This window comes from Trachinotus anak, unplaced genomic scaffold (assembly GCF_046630095.1).
Source record: "Trachinotus anak isolate AG129_WGS33_773 ecotype Australia unplaced genomic scaffold, CSIRO_AGI_Tana_v1 ptg000005l, whole genome shotgun sequence".
NCBI classification, from domain to species: domain Eukaryota; kingdom Metazoa; phylum Chordata; class Actinopteri; order Carangiformes; family Carangidae; genus Trachinotus; species Trachinotus anak.
This window is the reverse complement of record NW_027273856.1, coordinates 24,210,193-24,225,838: the sequence shown is the minus strand read 5'-3', so window position 1 is coordinate 24,225,838 and position 15,646 is coordinate 24,210,193.

The following is a 15,646-nucleotide window of genomic DNA, read 5'->3' as shown; positions in this document are numbered from 1 at the left end:
TTTCCTGTTCCAGAGACAGTGGTGATTTATTGAGGCTTTGTTACCTGCCAGGAGCTGTCACCTTTCTCTGTGTTCCTGAGCAGATTTGCTTGTGTGTTTGCACAGCTCTACACAAAAATCTTTGCTCTCGCTTCCACACAAGCCTCAGAAAACATGTCTACAATAATAACCATTTTTTCTTTTTATACTCAGTGTAACTACATCATGCTACACTGTTCCAAAGATCTGCTGGACACCAACGCCCACCAACATGTGTTCAAAGACCATCTCTTATTCAACAATTTCTCCTGAGATCAATCACATGCTATAAAAATGGAAATTTCAGCTGCATCACCTCCATGTCCACTTTGATCCACCAGACAGGTCCTGAGATCACAAGAAAAGTGAATTCTTCAACTGACAATCATCTGGATGAAGATGTTAAGGCAGAGAAAGTTGTATCCAAAACACACCCTGTTTGTGATTCACCAAACAAACACAGCTGCTGTTGGCCGATAGTGTCCAGGCACTGATCCAGCCCTAACACTGTTGCAAAGTATAGTAAGTACACAACTTAAAACACACACAAACACACAGACACACACACACACACAAACACACTCTTTCTTCTCTAGTCGTTTCTCATGTCATTTTAAGGCCCAATAATTATTTTTTATCACCATGGTACTTACAACTACATCCACATGCACTTTAAGACTTTGAGTTACAGATGACAATTAAGCATTTTACAGTGTGTGTTTCTTAGTGTTATCATCATGAAATAGGCCTGTTTTTCTCCTGTATTTAACATATACATCTTTACATTAGACACACATCTAAAATCCTATTTATCAGTTACCTTGTTGTCGGTTTTGTTGTTGCATACTTTCTTTTTTGTAACTCTGTAAGGTAAAAGGTGTTGCCTGTATTGATGCACCTTTAAGACATTTATCACCAAACACTGGCGTTCCCCTCAGTTCTATATAACATTTTAGCTTATTTCAGCTCATTGTTTTGGTTTTACGGCTTTCATCAACCAGCCACTGGCAGCAGCAGGCAGCTGTTTTCAGCGAACAAGCTCTAAAAACTGGCTGTATACTATCTGCTCTGCCTCAAATGACAGACTCACAGAGTTAGCAAGCAGATGGTGAATATAGTTGAGCATGTCGCAGCTAAAGAGCCAGATATATTGGTGGAGACCAAAACCGAGCTAGAGTGTTGGATTTACTGCACATTTGTTAGGAAGAGCTGCAAATGAATGTTACTGTTGCTCCATGTCTGCTGGATGAGTAAATAGCTAATATGAATGTTGTGTTTATAGCTTGTAACACTGCCCCAAGTGGCCAAAAAAATCAATGAATGCACTTTAAACTATAATAGTTACATAATAATAATAATAATGATAATAATAATATGTAGATGAGAACTGATGAAATTGAATCTCTGTCTAATTTAACACGGCATCACTGCACAGCACATACTATTATAGGACTTTCATAATCAGCGACTAATTTATTTTAAAATATCAAGTATGTAAATCAAGAAGAACAAATACATTCTTTTAAAACAAATCTTTAAGGCACCTGCTCTTACGGTCCATGGTGCACAGTCTTTGTCCCCTTTGATTTACTCTGCATCAGAAACCTGCTATTGAGTCATTTTCTGGCCCCCTCAGACTAAACTTGATCCAGGATCCTCTGGCCGGCTCTCATTTGTTCGTCTCACTGTTGGACTAAACAGGTGTATGAATCACCACACAGAGCCCTGATTTGCTGCATCAGCTGTCTGTCTGTTTGCCTTTTTGCCCTTCTGGCTGAATATCATGTAAACTCTTCATGTTTGGATTTTAGTGAGGTAAAAAAAACGCCATTCCTCTGGAAACTGTCCCTTGGCAAGAAAAGGTCAACTGTGAATGTGATCACTGAGAGTGAAAAGGGAAGTTACATCAGCCCTGCAATAGGCCAGCTTCGTGAATTATGATCAATCATAGTCTAAGAGTTCCACAAAGCCCAATGAATGTGTAGCAGCAGCAAGAGCAAGAGCTGACTGTGGCTTGGTTAAGTCAACTACTGAACCCAGCACCTCGGATTTACTTGAAGGATTTATTGAAAAAGACATGTTCCTAACACACTAGGTGTTTAGCTAGCTGGTTAGCATTACACTTTTGTCAAGAGATGATGTCTTTCACGTGTGTCTGCATACATGGTTGTATTTTTTAAGGCTGCCACTAAATACAAAATAAAAGCTTAGGGTCAAACAGGCTCCTGGCAGATAAAAGTCCATTTTTGAGGCTCTAAGGCCTCTTTTTCCCAGTTTGCACTTGGCCTCAATATAAGGGAAGTTACTAAAGTTATTATTTTAATCCCACAAAGCAATTAGCCCTGCTTTTGTCTTGGCCTTTTTTATTCCTTTCAAAACACCAGTCATCACACAAAAATGTAAAGTGATGCAACAGACATCCTTCTTAGAGAAATACAGGCTGATGATGCATCACATATAGTTGGTTGTTGGGGTTTTCCCCCCACTCGCTGCTGAGCTCGCTGGAAGCAAAACTAAACTTAATCACTAGCTAAAATGAAGCTTTAATGATCCATGTGGGGAACTTTGGTTGCTCTATCAGCAAATAGCAAAAGGATGTAGCAGAGAAAAAGTGAATGGTCTGCTCTTACATGGCACTTCTCTAGCAGGACAAAGGCTTCACCGAGCTTCTCACTCACATGTTCACACTCACTGATGGTGCTGGCCTGACTATCAGGACCAATTTGAAGTTAAATGTCTTGCTCAGGGCGTGTGGTCAGGAGGAGCCAGGAATCTAACAATAAACCCTATAATTAATAGATGGTCTGCTCTATCCCCTGAGCCACAGCCAAAAATAAGATGTAAGAAAAACTATGGCACTATAATAAATATTCTGCTATACAATATGTAGACATGGAAAAGAGAAGTAAAGTCTAAAATGCTGAAAGTACGATATATAATATCTGAACTATGTGCTCACTTTAATAAATCTATTAAAAAAAAAAACATAAAACAGGTGCATGAAGTGCTTATTTGAACACACAATACACTATAACTACTGGAGCCTGTATCAAGGCTCAGGTTGGAGTTATGTATTCCTACTATAAAAGATTCAGAAAAAAAAAAAAAAATTTTCACAGGACCAGAGTGTAAACCAAAACAATAGCATGGTATGGTCATCACACTGAAGGAAGTAGTATGTAGACAAAGAATATATATTGTGAAAATAAGTGGAAAATAGTCTCATGACCGAGTTCAAAGGACACGTTCAAAATAAACACCCACACAGACGTTTTATGAGCCTGTAATATGAATAAATTTAAATTCAGACAGTTCTCTCTGTCTTTTGGCACGAGTGTTAAATCCTTCCTGTGCCTCTATTTCCTATACTTCTGGCCACCATCGCTCCCTTGAGATGACATGAAATGCTTTGCTGGTTTAAAACTAATATTGTTGTATGGGATTTGCAAGGAAATTAAGGTTTTTCTTGAGGCCTACGGGACCCTTCGGCAAACTGTTCCCAGCTCCGGTCATCTTTATGTCCTACAATGAACTATAGTTTGTTGTCCATAAGAAAGAGAGATAGTTAGTTTATGGAATAGATACATAAGAATGTCTCTCTTCAGTAAAACACCATTATAATCAGAATTGATTTATTGATTTTAAAACCCTTTTTTTTTTGCCTCACGTATTGATAAATAGATGTGAGTGTGGATTGTTGTGGTTTTCTGTTGATACATGGTGTCTGCGTTCAAAGTCACTAGTGGTTATATTGCTCATTTACTTCTAAAACCACGCATTATTGAGTGGCTGCTACTTGCAGCGAGTCCTAGTGTCTGTTTTCGCAACAGCACAAGAAAAACACTGAGCTGCCATGATCTCTCTCTCTACTCTCCACATCAATCCCCAGTGTGGACTGCTGATGCCGTTTTCTCTCCATATGACTCTTATTAGTTTGATATGAAAACCCGGCTTCATCTCTGTTCTCATGGTTGAGATCCATTCTCACTCTGTGTGATTTTCAACCTCCCGATTGTAGTCTTTGCTGCCTGAAATCAGTCCCTGACCAACAGGCCACAAAGAGATGTATTTGTTTTGGATGTACAGTGGAGTGGTTTTACACAACCCCAGAGTTCAACTAAAGTCTGTTTGATAGTTACAGTGTGACACCTGGATCTGATTTTTCTCTATAATTGCAACAGTAAATGGAGATTTTGGAGGTCATTTACATTCAAGCTGTTGCCCTTTTCTTCTAGGTCAGAATTACAATTGCATTACAGCGTACTATCAATGAAGGAATTACATCATGTGCATTTGTTTCTCATAGTACTCCCATTAAACTGAATGACCTACAGTTCTTTTGAAGTCTTTGTTGAACTAGGAGCTGCTCAAGGAGCCACTGGGAGGGAGGTTTCTGGATAAGGTGTCCTTGCACTGTCAACACTTTAAGATATCAAAGCCTCCTTTTCCCTTCCTGTGTAAAAAAAAAACACCCTCATGTTTTCAGTTTCCCAGCAAGCGAGGGACTTTTGACTCTTTTTCACAATGCATTTCACACCAAAACGCCCCCAATGTAGGAGTCTCATGTGGTATGTTAAAGCCTGCAGAGCTGCTGACATGTGCACCAGCTTTAGTTACAAGGCTTTCGTCATTGCTGATTTTTTTTTAGCAGCAGGAGTAAAAGACCACTGTGGTGTCTGCCAGTAATTAAAGGCTGATGTTTTGCCATTCAAAATTACTGAGGGGGCAATAATGCAAAATACCCCCAAAAAATCACACACTGACTCTATGATGTTGAGATGAGGGCTCTGTGGGGGCCACGTCATCTGTTGCAAGACTCCCTGTCCTTCTTGTCTCTGAAGATAGCTCTTTATGACTCGCCGTATGTTTGGACTCTTTGTCACGCTGCAGAATGATTTTGGGAGCGAGCAGATGGCTCCCCGATGATGACTGACAACAAGACTGAGTTGCATCATTGAGTTGTGTGTAAATTCTTTCCTAAGTCCTCAGGAACTACTTCAAGAGCAGCAGAAATCTAGTATATCTAATATATTGATAACAGATATCTAATACAACAGTGATGTGTTAACCAGTTGCCAATCAAAAGTTATTAATAGGAAGTCAAATAGCATCAGGAGCTAAAACAACACCTCCAAAACAGTGGTTAGGTTACCCTTAACAGCCGGTCCTTTGTAAGTGTAGGCATGATTTCTTCTTCTCATATATGTGCCGATTATACTGTCACCAGTACTGAGCTGGATTTCCTTCACCACAAACTGTGTGATCTACTCACATCCACTACACTCTTTAATATCTAATCTGCACAGCTTCACGAGGACCATGTGGCTGTGTGTGGCTGCAGTGTGATATGTGTTAAGGCTGAAGCTGACCATTTGAAGTTGCCTATATATCCATACCAGATGGGGCCGAGCCGGGCGATGCAGACTTTATGGCTGTCGACTTCACTGACATTTCAGGATGAGAATGATGGATGTGTCTCCCCCTCTGATGCTTTATGTGACACGGCAGTGACTGAACACAGCCCTGCAGAGCCAGGCAGAGTCACAACATTTCTCCAGAGGATACACTGTCATGTTTCACTACACTTGGTTTTTATAAGATAGCATAAACAACACAGCCTTTCCTTCATCTTGAGGGGGGGAGCCACCCCTCATCGCTGTTAGTGACAGAAAAAAAAAAAGAGCAAGAGAGGGACGTATGGAGCATGCGAATGAGGAAAAAAGTTAATGTGAGGAGAAAGGTGATCCTGAAAGGTGACTCCATGTGTGTGGTCTCCCTGTATCTGATGCCCTATAGGGAGACATGCGCGCACCATGTTGATATTCAAAAGCCTTGGATGTTTGTTTAAAGTGAGTAATTGATACTTGCCACTGGAAGAATTTCCCCCAATTTGGCACAGAGTGTGAGAACAAGGAGAGTCCAGTTTGCCATGTCCGCCTGCTGTCGGCATGTGTTATGCTACGGGAAATACGCTGGCCCTGCTGCTTTGGAGTTCACTGCAATGGCAGCACCAGACCACACATACTGCCACTTTTATGGTTTTCGGCTGAGGATTCTTACCGTCACTGCCAAATTGCCTATTATTGAAACTTTCAATAAACAAGCAAAGAAATGCAATGCCTTTGTTTGCCTTGGAGCTACAATTGAAACAGTTTAAGACCAGTTTTTAGGACACCAAAGAATGAACTATTTGAGGAGAGCGCAGACATCTCAATTTGAAAATATGAGCTCTTACTGGAAGGTCCTGGATGATTTGTAGCATTCCCATGAAATGCTCCCTAACTGAATTACTTTCTGAATTCATCTTTTGAATCACTTGCTGCTGCTGCTGCTGCTCCAGAGACAAAGCGTCTTCTCAGCCTCTTGAGAATTTGTTGATCACTGCTCCATTTAAAGAACTGCTAAAGTGGTCATGGCTTCTTTGATCTCAGCCTTTTTGACACCTTAAAACGCGACATGAAAAAGAGCACTGAAGAGGCTTAGCCACGGCAGGATTCCACCTCAGTTGTTGTCTTTGCCAGCATGGCGCTACCTCAGAAAAGGGAGGATCTTTGCACTTTGTTTTGATTGCCGCTACTTACACCGCCAGCATCTCCTCTCATGCGCAAAATGGTGCTTGAATATCATTTTGATCATTTCATTCTTCTCCTTTCAGCTGCCCTCATTCTTGTGTCAGTACAAAGTGTGGGCCCTAATCCTTTAATGAATGTCTTCTTCTGGGGCTTCACATGGCAGCGCATTCCAACCTCGGGACACTGAACAGCTGGATGACTGCAGCACAGGGTGTTTTATTTTATCCCGCATTGTCAGATGTTCGTGTTTGCAAAGCACCACAATTTATCTCTGTACATGTCAGGGATGACAGCTGAACTGGGGTGAACTGAGACTAAAAAACTGAAGCCTCACAGATGAGCAAGAGACAGAAAATAAAGCCAGTTAGTGGACAGACATCAGTTTAGCAGCTCATTCATTTCTGTTCATAAAACTGATGCTGGGAACTTTTTTTTTTAGTGTTTTTGTGGTTCTGGATGACTTACACGATATTCATTTGAGGTATTCATTTGAAGACTTGGTTTAATTAATGCAGACAGAGTGAGTATGCCAATGTATTTTACTCAAGAAGAATAATTGCTTCCCAGCTGCCACTTTAAGAAATGAATGCACTTGAACTCATATCAACAAATCTTAATGGTCAATATCAAAGTGTAAAGTCAAGAATAAGTGTTTTTACTACTTTTGTCACATCTCGCTGTTTTCATTACTCTGAAAAATACAAGAATCTGTTAGAATATTCTGTCTAAGAAGAGGTAAGTAAAAGTACATTTGTAATTCAGTTCACTACAAGTATTTCCATGGATGTATTTCGTCTTAAAACAGCAAGCTGTGACTTGCTGTGAGTGACTTCCCTAAGTCCTGATGTGATCTTCTCTACATTGGACGTCCAACCAAGATTTTTATGTTCTTTTCCTACACACAGGTGCAAAAACAAACAATGGTTTCCATAACCATCAGGGAGGATGTATTTTCCACATTCCTCTCGTTCTTCTGGACACAGCAACCCTGAAATTAGTGGTCCTCAAGGTCATCTAATCTGTGAAAACTAGCTATTACCTTTTCATTTCTAAGCTCCCTTTCCAACTGTCAGCTGTCTTTATTGTCTATACAATATGTGTCCGTGACCTGAAAGCTGCTGCCGCTGCTGCTGCTGCTGCTGCTGCTGCTGCTGCTGCTGCTTGACAGTGCAGATTTCTGTAGACCTGGACACAAGCAGAACACTGCAATTAATTACATCATCCTCAGAGGTTAAAGAGGCCAGATAATTGTCCCCTCACTGCAAAATTTCAGCCCAATAATAGCTCCCAAGGTGATGTTAGTGTTGCCAAATAACACAATCACAGACTCACACAGTCCACAGGGGCAGGCATTTTGTGTTTGTTCAATTTCAGTCGTAGATAAAATGGTGGGAAATTCATCATGCATGGGTAATGTTAGAAATAGAGCAGATTGCTTATGGCAGCCATCCCCAGTGTTTAGTGACACCTCATCAGAAAGACAAGAGCCTCAGTACATCAGCAGTGGAGACTGAAATTCACTCAGCACATGTCTGCAACAGATACTGTAACAGCTTGTCAAATATATGAAGAGCATCTGTAAGGAAACCTGCTAAGGTAATGCTTTCCCAGACAACTTAACAATATAGGTGATGATGTCAAAATGATACTTATGGGTTCACTATGCTTGAAATAAACTTGGTCAGGTGACATGTCATCTGATGTCTAAAGGCAAAATTGTGTATTCCTCCTCCCAGTGATAAACAGCCTGCTCTCACAGCCGTCTCCTGGCAGCATCCCACTGCCTCCCCGATCTCTGTCCAAGAACTGTTGTCATGTCTCACGTCTTTGTGGTCTCATTGCAATCAGTTATACAAATGGGAATAATAGCGAGCCATTGCCAGATTGCCTGTTTTGGAAATTTACAAAAAAAAAATTACAATTCTTTCAATGCCAGTGTCAGAGTGTGTGTGTGTGGGAGGGTGTGGGTGTGTGCGCGCTGTCTGGCAATCTCACAAACCTTTTGTTTGTAGCATACAGACGCCTTCACAAGAGCTGTGTTTTTCAGACAACAAGCGACACTTAAAGCATAATGAGGTCTTTGTTTTTACTGAAGAAATAGAAATAATCCTTATTCTCATGAGTTATGACTTTGTCAAGTGATAATCTTCAGGGGTGGTTCCTGAAGTTCCCTAAAACTGCCATATGAGGCTTTAATGTTTTGTTTGGATGCAACTCATGAGGTGATTTTGAGAGAATGGAAATTGACCTCTTTATTAAGAAGTGGCAATGACACGGCTCACTGTCGCTCTTGGAGGAGATCACTCCTCGTTTGACTGTTGTAAAATTGTTCATACTGGGGGTCCATTTACTGATTATATCAGAGAGCAAATGAACTTGGCTGCGTCTAAGTGGTATATGTTGATTTATAATATGTGCCCACCTTGAATGTGGCTTACTGGATGTTTTTTTTATTTTGAACCACCATTTAAATCATACTTATTGGATATCCCCAGACTGCCACAATGTACGGACAACCCCAGCCTGTATGTGCATGTCTGTCACTGCGGCTATGGACAGTGTGGGCATGTATGGACAATTATTTGCTGCTTTGGCATTCATTTCTTGTATGGTGGTGAGATCACGTTGCTGCTAAATCTGCACCTGTAATCACCCCCTTTGCTACCTAGTTCAATATGTTTTGTTTTCACCACATATCTGAAGGTTTGAATTTGCAGGAAAATGTATGCAAAATGCACAGAAAACGTGTTGTGTGTGTAGCATATACACAATTTTTTGCCAAAATTAAGCTGAGATAAGATTGACCTGATGTGAAAATGACTCTTTTGTGTCACTAAACCTGCCAGTATGATTATTCCTAAATTCCCAAAACCTCGGGTCTCTATTCACTAAAGAGTAAATTATAGTGTTTCCTATGTAGTGAGTGATTGAATGAAGGGGTGATTACAGATAGGCCAACAGATTCTATGTCATTTGCAACCCAGTCACAAATGGATATTGTATTACAATTTCACAAGACATTAATCAGCAGTAATCACATCTTCCAAAGCTACAAGACATCTGTGAGAACTAAGGATTATCTGGATATTATGGGGACAGATCAACAAGTGCCCTGCCTTATATCTTGGTCTACAGACACTAACATCTTGTTATCTGACATTAACCTCCTGACATCAGGAAGCCCTGCTGGCTTCCTCCTCAGCATTTCTGTTCTCTGATACCTCCCAGATGACTGCTTGCACCTGTGAGACACCCACCAATTCACCAGTAAATAGGCCTAGGGAGTAATTGTCATGCTACCAGTGTTTTATAATACTCATTGACAGATGTGGTGAATACCGCAGTGATATTTACTGTAATGTCAGCCTCGTTTAAGTCTAGTTTGTGCTCACTGATTCTTGGAAGAGCTATTATCAAAGTCTTGGCTTCTCAATCAAGCTGGAAAGAGATTTCTTTGCTGTTTAACATGCTGTCACATATGTCATGATATAAATACCATTATTTTCTATTTCCACTAGAATGCCTGCACATATTGTGCTTTTACAATACGTTCCACCTGTGCTATTGGCGCTGTAAAAATGTAAATATTGGCCATGGGAGCAGTGAATTGCCTTTAATCTGAACCATTCATTCTCAGATGTACAATGAATCCAAACCGGCCAGACACTAAACTCCTACAACTTCTGTAAAAAAGTCGGTGGCTTGAATGTACTCTAACAAAATATTGTATGGCTTCAGACGTACCGCAGCATGTATTTGCAGTAAATCGATAATGGAGAGAACAGAAGTACATGCTGCGTCTCTTCCGTTATCAATCTGTCATCCACCTCTCATTGTCCTCCAGGCCAACCATGTCTTTACCAGTTAGCCATGCAGTCATTTTTTCCCCCAGTGAATTATCGCTTTACATTTACTGTGCTGTATCTTAGAGGCTCTTGAGAGCGAGGAAGGCATTACGATTTCATGGAAACTCGCTGATGAAGCCAACAGTGAAGAGAGAGCTAGAGTGAGAGAGAGCGAGAGAGATGCAAAGACAATTTTATGGCTGGTCAGGGAAGATTGGCTGTAGTAAGCCATTTTAAACACCATGTCTCCTAATCTCATGCCCCCATTCTATATTGACCAGCTACTCCCAGAGCACAGTATATCCTCTTGGTATTAGTTCATGAGCTATAAAGATATTTTAAGCCTAAAACTAGCTATGCGAAATGCAGACTTGTAGCTGCAGCAGAATTTCAGTCTCAGGCTGATTGTATCAGCAGTAGTGGTGAAGGAAAACAACCCTCTGGTATGATGCTGTGAAATGAAAAAGTTCTTTGGGCTGACATCCACGATAAGATATGATTCAACACATGGGCACACTGCTCATATTGATGTAATGTTACTGAGAATATATCTTCCCTGCTCCTTCAGCCAACCCCGGATCATCTCTTGGGGCCAATGTTTTCTTTGCTTTTCAGGCTTGCAGCCAACATAATGTAGACTGATGCCAGTGGGTTGCTAGGGAGGCATCTTAATTACCCTCTATAATAGTATTCATTCTTGAGAAAAGACAGACTGAGCATCAAAGCAAAAAAAAAGAAAAAAACTCTCTCTTGTATCTTCTCCATGTGGAATAAAGTTGAACTAGTATATTTTTTCGGTGCGTTTGTGGTTATGGCCATAACCCTGTAGCTTCCTAGACTGAAACTGTATCTTTACAGACCGAGCCACAATAATGACCTCTCCCGGTGAGCTTTTCTGAGATCACTATATTCCCGCAGGGACACCAATATTAAACTGGCAAATTAACAATGGGAAGATCAACTTTCCTTGTAATTAATTTCTGTGGCATTTTTATGGGCACTTACTTTGGGGTATTGGGTCACAGTTGGGAGAATTTAAAGGTAAGTGTAATAGTCTCAGAGGGGTCTTTAGTGAGGGGAAAAAACGGATATATTCTTTGGAAATGGAAAGTTTTTCAAATGTTGCACAGCTTCTTGTTTTTGTTTGTTTTTTCAAGAGATTTCCCTCAGAGCAGCTTTTCTTTACCTCGACTCCAACCCATATTTACATTTGCATTTGAAGCATTTATCTAGTGATTCTATCTACCACAACTTGCAATGAGCAGAATAAGCTTAAATTGTTGATCTAGAGTAATATATGCAACAAATGGCATGCAGTATAATGCTCAAAATTACATGTTACTTTGTCCCGAGAATTAATATTAGGAACCATAAGTGAAGAGAATAAAAACCAGAGGAAAATGAAAGGAGAAAGAAGAATGTTGGATGTGACTGGTAGGTATTTGTGGATAATACTATGACAGTACAGGCATGACAAAGTCAGTTACTTAGGATTATAATAGATCCAGTAGTAAATCCAATATAAGATGTCCGATAAAGCAAATCCAAGGAGTGGATCCAGTAAAATTCTTCCAGTCGAATGAAAAATCCATTAATAAGTCCAATATCAGTTTTTCCTACCCAGTACCTATATATGTCAAAAGTGGCAGAGTAGGCTATTCCTTTTTGACTTTCACCTTTTGTTTCTGAGCCTTTATTGAATTTATAAACTTCACTTTCAATGTTACAGAGTAGAAGGAAAAGGCATAACCTAAAGTTATGGCTCTTAATCAAAGGTTGGACATACTGGTCTACTCTACTAAGTGATACATGCTTTAGCAACTTTAGCAGCTCTGTCTGTTTATAGTCCTCATTTATTATGACCAAACCCTTAAAGCAGGGAGTTTAAAGTCTGACATGTTTCAGAACTACAGTTCCCATTATTTTTAGGGAGATGTCAACAGGAGTTGTAATGTTGCCGTTAATTAGCTGTAGGCTACACCTTGGGCCCTGTTTCTTTCTTTTTTTATTTCTTTGCCTATAAAATTGGCAAAATTAGATGTATGCCGAATTAGCTATTAGCAGTTCTTGTTTGCAGTTTACCCCTGGATGTACAGGCAATTACAACTGCATTACTTTGACATTGAAGAAAACTTAAAAACGTGATTATTCTTAGGCAAGTTTTGTTGTTCTATGGAGCGTCTTTTTCATGCGGTTTCAAAAGGGATTTACACGATGGACCTCTGTGAACGTGATATCCCCAGAAACTTTAAGTCACACTGAGTCTAAAAACATGTGTGTCTTGTCTGTGTGTTCAAATTTGGCTGAGTTATGATGATGAGAACGAGTATGAAGTTTCATGCAGATTGTGGGATCACAATAACTTTCCATTATTTTCAAAACACCGCCATGCACCTGTTTCTTTTTTCTCCCCATGCAGTATCTTTGCCTCACATCTCAGCTCCATACCCCCCACTTCAACTCTCCTCACTGTCTGAAAACCTCTTTTAAAGGAGTAGTTTGGCATTTCCTTACATACAATCATTTCCTTGCTGTGGACAGAGACAAGCTAGCTGTTTCCCCTTGTTTCCAGTCTTTATGCTAAGCTAAGCTAAGTGGCTCCTCCCTCAACATCATAGTTAATGTCAGGAGACATGAGAGTAGTAATGCATCAGTCTTCTTGACTAACTCTGCAAAGAAGCGAATAAGCATATTTCCCCAAATCCCTAAAGAGTGTAATCATGGTTTGGTACTTTATAATAATGTCTGTATGTATCATGTGCACATAAACCTTTACACAACCACTGGGCATCTGTCCCCCATATTTCCAGACTTGGATTCATGAGACTAATGGGCCACCTTTGTTTTGTTTTTTTCACAATAATATTTTCTAAAAAGCACCCTACGTTTTTCCGGGTAATGGCTATGAGTTTAAGATTAACATCTGATCTGATTTCAGCCAAAGAATCCTAACACAGGTCTGTTATAAATCTGTTCTCCAGCCACATCTGTAGATATACTTGATCATAATAGAGAGGCTTCAATGGATCTACCATATGAAGCTAACCAACAACATACCTGAACAACCTCCAAATTTCCCTGGTGTCTATTTTTAACTCTAGGTCTTGCTGGATGTGCCTTTGCAAAAAGTAATTTTTGGAACATATGGTATGATTTAGAATTGGGATCATACGACCAGTTTTCAAATGGGAGTGCAAACAGGAAATCTTGTCTCTACTTAGCATAAAATACTTTTAGTTTCTGTTGTGTCAGATTTAAGAGCTTTACTTTCTCAGCAAAATGTATTTGTCCGTAAAAGTTAAGATGGGAAGAAACAATGCATTACAATTTCAGAAACTGATTGAGGGGTTCAAATTATGTTGAGGAGAAAAATGGGTAATTTCTCACAGGGTTATTCTTAGTTCCTAAAAGCAATACATTAATCATGTGCCCTGTCACATAATCCTGTACAGTTGACTTTTATATACAGTAATAGATCTTTTCTGAAGATGAAAGCTGGACATGAAATTGAATTCCCTTTCCTTTTCTTTGTTGTAAATTCTTGGCATGAAGCGGTGATTAAATTGGCAATTGTATGGTCGAGTTCATGTAACCTCCCTTAAGTGAAAGCATCCAAAAGACTGACAATCCAAGAAAGCTAATTGAGAAGCTGAAATGAGAAGGGGTGCCGAAATGAAAAGAGTAGGTTTTTTGCCCTCTTTAAAGAAGGGGGGAGGGAAAAAAAAGAAAAACTTTTCCACCTTCGTTCTCGTAAATCAGAACCAGATGAGGGGCTATGCACCCCTGATCCCCTGAGGTAAGACAACTCTGCTCATGGAGCAGCTACATGCTAATGATGCACGGTGACACAGTTCAACAGCCTCCTGGGGTCGTTACTCTGTGGAGAGATTAGATTGCACTGCCACATTCACTGTCTCTCAGGCAAAACTGGCCGACAACTTTTCCAGATTATGTTCTTTACCCAGCTTTTTCCCAGCAGCTCTGGCATTGTGCGCCGTAATTGTCAATGTCTCAGTCTGTAGTTGCAATCTTTATTTGGGATCCACTCCCAGTTGTATTTGAATAGCTGTGATTGATCAGTGCTGAGGGGCTTGATTATGTAAGACATTGGTTTTATTTTCTTTGATATTTTAGCTCGTATTAGCAAGATGACACATTTTTGACTCAAATAGATCAGCAAAACCACAACATGCTTGCATTTGATTGCCTCCAAGCACACCAGGCTTTGTGTGAGGCCTAAAATCTGGAAGAGAAAGCCCTGCCGTGGGATTAATTTATCAAATAAATCTGATAAATGCTTTTTTGATAGCTATAGTTAGTAAGCTATGAGTGAGAGAGAAGACGCCTGAACAGACAGCCACCCAACATGCAAGGGACACCTACCACTGGGAAATTCACTACAGATACTGTTTACTTTCTGACTCATGCTGTACAATGTGTGGGGTGTGGTGAAAAGTCTGGATTCCATGGCACTGTTTGGTTGCTTCTAGGTTTATAGATTAAAGAGTTAAAATAAATCTTTCCAGCATTTCTTTAAGAGGGGGCCGGGGTTTGTCATTCATGAAATAACTGAGTGATTGAAGATCGACATACAGCTCACAGAATCAATTTTAAAATCAGGCACCAGCCTCTTTTACTATAGAAGTAAGTTTGTAATTTTCTTGGTGTTTGATGGTTGACCTGCTGGCTCAATTGTTCATTAAAAAAAATGCTGGTGAATCAGTGCAGTGTGTGTTTCTTCTGAGTGGGTGAAGCCTCAGTCCCACATTAAAACATTATGTCATTAAAAGTAAAAAATGATAACAGATGTTCTTACTGCCCCCCCGAGAGAGCGGGCACTGAACACTGGAGGTCTCATAGTAATTCAAGCTGGTGAAAATGTTCAGACACGCACACTGATTTTGGTATGAACTCACAACATTTATTCTGAGGAATAGCAGACCTCAGTGGCAAGGTGTTTTTGAGTCCTTAATTAATGTTTTGCAAAAGAATAAGACGTGAAAATCTTATCTCAAAGCATTTCTAGTCTAAGGACAAATGATTGTAGGATAAGTTAAGGAGTAGGGGGATTCTTCTCTGGAAATTCCCTCGTACTCTGCACCATAAACTCATTTTTAAGTGTCTCAGGACTGTTTTCTTTCACTACAAGAGGGAGGATTGCTCTTAGATCTCAATCTTTTGTTTAGTAGCCCTGAATTCTTATCAGATTGT